Source organism: Trichosurus vulpecula, chromosome 4, assembly GCF_011100635.1.
Source record: "Trichosurus vulpecula isolate mTriVul1 chromosome 4, mTriVul1.pri, whole genome shotgun sequence".
Lineage (NCBI taxonomy): Eukaryota > Metazoa > Chordata > Mammalia > Diprotodontia > Phalangeridae > Trichosurus > Trichosurus vulpecula.
Genome location: NC_050576.1, coordinates 114,154,274 through 114,158,385, shown reverse-complemented (window position 1 = coordinate 114,158,385; position 4,112 = coordinate 114,154,274). Strand labels below are relative to the sequence as shown.

General features: G+C 40.1%; 1 pseudogene; it reads left to right on the top strand.

Annotated features, from left to right (window-relative positions):
- Window positions 1-268: 268 nt before the first annotated feature.
- LOC118848625 lies at window positions 269-563 on the top strand (annotated as a pseudogene).
- The last annotated feature ends 3,549 nt before the right edge of the window (window positions 564-4,112 follow it).

The window sequence follows — 4,112 nt, the reverse complement described above, 5'->3', positions numbered from 1 at the left end:
TTGTTGATTGTCTAGATTTAAGAAAGTGATGAAGAAAATGTTAATAATGTGAATGAAACTAAAAACTGTGTTGTATCCTTTTTATTTATTTATTTTTTAAGAATTGGTTTGTTAAATATCTATTAGCACACTCCTCGATAGAATACTATTTTGTGGTAAAAAATAATTTAGGGAGAAGAAGCGCGAGTTGGGCCAACGGCGGAGAGCGAGCTAACAAATGCGGGGCTGCGGGCTGAGCCCATGCACGTTAGAGTTTCCAGGATTCGCCATGGGCGACATGGAGAAGGGCAAGAAGATCTTCATACAGAAGTGCGCCCAGTGCCACACGGTGAAGTGGGGCAAGCACAAGAACTGCCCCAACCTGAACGGGCTTTTTGTCTGCAAGATCGGCCAGTCCCCGAGCTTCTCTTACATAGATGCCAACAGAAACAAAGGTATCACCTGGAAAACCCCAAGAAGTACATCCCTGGAACAAAAGTGATCTTCGCAGGCATCAAAAAGGGAGAAAGGGCAGATTGATAGCCTTAAGCCTTGACGGACTTAAAAAAGCCACCAATGAGTAATAGTTGTCTGCCGCCTTATTTATTATGAAAAGGAGATGTCTCTCATGAGGAGATTTCTTTTCTTTTTTTACGTGTATGATACAACCCTATTTAAATTGTTTTCATCAACCAGAGAATTTTGATCATGAATGGCTGTTTAAAAAATTTTGTTCAGCAGTCCCAATAAAGGAATGGTCATGATTACAGCTACAACCAAGCTATTTCTGTTTCTTTTAAAAGATTAGGGACTTTTTATCAGGCAATGTACTGCACCTCTGTTTTGGAAAGTTTTAATTGAATCTGGCTTCTTTTACTAAACAATAGGGAAAGCCTACTTGAAAGAAACTTTCATAAGACTTTTACCTGTAGTATGTTTGGGGTTGGGAGCTTATCTTTTGGAAAAAGTTGTGCCCCAGCCTGTCCAAAGGCCAGGCCAACTGAATCAAAACAAACCCAAGCACTTCCGATTTCAGTTCCCTAACTTTCCATGCATAAACAGCTTAATTACAATGATTTGATTAAATACTGCCTTTAAATTGTCCCAGGCATTTCAGTATTTTCTTGTCTAACAATCCTGAGTAAAGAACATCCCATCGCACCATGTGAGTGATCTTTGAATTGCAGCAGTGAAGAGGCACAGAGGAGTTCAGCTAGACAGAGATAGGACCTTCTGCTGAGTTGTTAAGTATGTGTTTAAAGCTCGGCTGTACCTTAGGATTCACTTTTTAAGACTATTGGATTTAAAGTTTGCAGACATGTTCTATAGTATGTGAATAGTAGTGTTAATACTCACTTGGAGGGTTCAGCTATAAAAGATATACCAATAGTGTATCTGGTAAATGATGTGATCATAAGACCTCAACAATTAAACACTTGTGAATAATAAAAAAAATAATGTAGGGGATGATTTCAGAGAAACCTGGGGAGACTTATATGAACTGATGTTGAGCAAAGTGAGCAGAACTATGAGAACAATTTACACAATGCCAGCAATGTTGTAAAGGCAAATAAATCTGGGTGAAGGAATTCTGATTAACAGAACTACTGACCAGGATTCTAGGGGGTTATTGATTAAATGTACTACACACATCTCTATAGAGAGGTAAAAGAGAGTGCCAAATGAGACCATATGTATATGTGCATGTAAATGTTTTTTTCTTTAAGACATGGCTAATGTGTAAATTTGTTTAGCTCGATTATATATGTTTGTAACAGGTTTGTATTTGTTTTTGTTTTTCATTTGTGGAGGGGGTAGTGAGAGGGAAGGAAGGCATATTTTTGCTAATAAAAAAATAAAATTTAATTTTAAAAATTGCATTTATGTCTTCTCATTTTATGAATGAATGAATAAATACATAAGCCATTTATTAAGCATTTACTATGTGTAAAGAACTACTAAACACTAAGGATACAAAAAGGGAAAGTGAGGCAATCCCTACTCTCAACAAACACACATTCTAATGGTGGAGATAACCCTTTTATAGCATTTCAGCTGAAAGTCAGATGAAAAGATCCCATCGTTCATAGGATACAGAGACAAAACAGATGGTAATATATCATCTTTAATGCCATTTCCACTGATAAAATCATACCAATTCTTGTTTTGAACTACTTGACAGTGACAGACACTTTGGTGGTGAGAACTTCCTTTTCTAGATCTTTGGTAGTTATGACAGAAACACCTGCAAAAGCAGTTGCCAGGTCACATCTCAGTGGGTATTGCTTCCCAGGATGGTGACTGCAAAGGTTGGGCTAGGACTGGTGGTCTGGGCATGGGAGAGTGTAGCATGCTATCACTCCAGGGTTCTTGGGCTTACCCTTCAATGATGTCTGTGAGTCTTAGGCTAGAAGCCGAACTAGGGGGCACCGCTATTCTCAAAGCTCTTGGATTAAGGGTCCTGGGCTGTCTCTATTGGGGTCTGAGGGGCAACGGTGATAGTGGTTTGATTTGGCTGACACATGTCTTCTCTCTCTGTCCTTCAGGTTGCCTTGCTGCATTAGCTAGGCTGGATTGTCTGCCCTGCACGTGGCAGTTGGCAGACTTGGCTTTTCCTTGCAGGAGTTGCTTCTCTAGATAATGTCTGTGTGGGCAGGGCTGGAAGTCAGACCAGTGTGTGGGAGTCACTAGTATTCCAGAGGCTCTTTCATTCAGGGTCTGAGGATGTCTCCATCCAGGTGTCAGGGGGAGGTGGTAATGGTTGTTTGATTTACCTGCACCTGTCTTTCCCTCCAAGTGTTTTGCTGCTTTAGCTAGTCCTCTGTCACTCTTGTCCATGTCTTCCCATTAATTAGCCACAGAGGGTCCACCTAGTGTGTTTCTCAATTTCTTCTGATACAGTAAGTACAAAATGGAGCACTCAGGCTGTTCACATGTGTTTCAACAATCCGGCTGGCAGCTGCTGTGGGGGGTGTAAAACCAACAACAACCAGCTCACAGAATGCTGCAAGCCCAGGTTCTTTTGATCTGCTTTACTAAGGAAAGCAATGTTAAGGGGTTAACAATCGCAATTTAATCCAGTATACAAATATCATTCACTTAGTTCAGGGGAAAAAGCCAGCACCCTGAACTTCAGAGCAAATACAAACAAATTACAAACATCAACAGACCAAATACAATTCATAGCTACCAAGAAAACCATCAACATCTGAGTTCAGCCAGAAGGCCCTTACAGCGGCTGCCCAGAGTCTCATGCCTCCAGGAGTGAGAGCCTTAAGCAAATAACTCTGTTCTCTCTTTTTTTATACAGTTTCAGATGTCATCAAATGTCATCTGAGTGACCAGAACTTAGGCTCCTATGACTGGCTCTGGTGTTAGCACTACCCTTCATTGGCTTCACCTGGAGCCCCACCTTAATTACCAATTCACATCCACATAGGCTTAGCACCTTTGGTCCTGGGGCTTAGCACCTAGTAAGACTCAATCAAAGACACTGAATTAATCAAAGGAAACAAAGGCCAAACTCTGCAAGGGTCCCCAATACAACATACTACTCCTTGGTTCTTGTGATTAGCCCATGTTTTTTGATTATTACATTTCCAGATAACATCCTTTACTCCAGTTTTTCTTCAGATTCCTTTGTTATGTGTTTCATTTTGACCTCATACTACTTGTATCAAATCCTGCAATATTGCAGAGCTTTTTAGAAGAGAACCATAACCCCTCAAAAGAATTTGACCTAATCATTTACAGGAGAAAAAATGTGGATGAGTTCTTTTGCCCGAATTATGACTTACAATTAGATGGACAACCTATAGGGCTTTTCCATAAGGCTCAGGAAAATAGGCTGTTTGGCCTTGGGAAATTGCAAGCTCTTTTAATTACCCCAAACTTCTCCCAGAAACAAAGATCCATCCTTTAATACCAGTAATCTATGAGTGTTTTTGTATAGTTGCTAGATAGGAAATATGGCAGCCTCTAAATGATATAATGAGTATCACAGGGCAATGGAGAGGTACATGGTGGGTAGAAACAAGTCACAACACAGAACAAATAAGGAACTTCAAAGAATAAAAGGAGATGTCATCATAGAAATATGTTATCAGAAAAGAAGATGGACTGGTCATAAAATG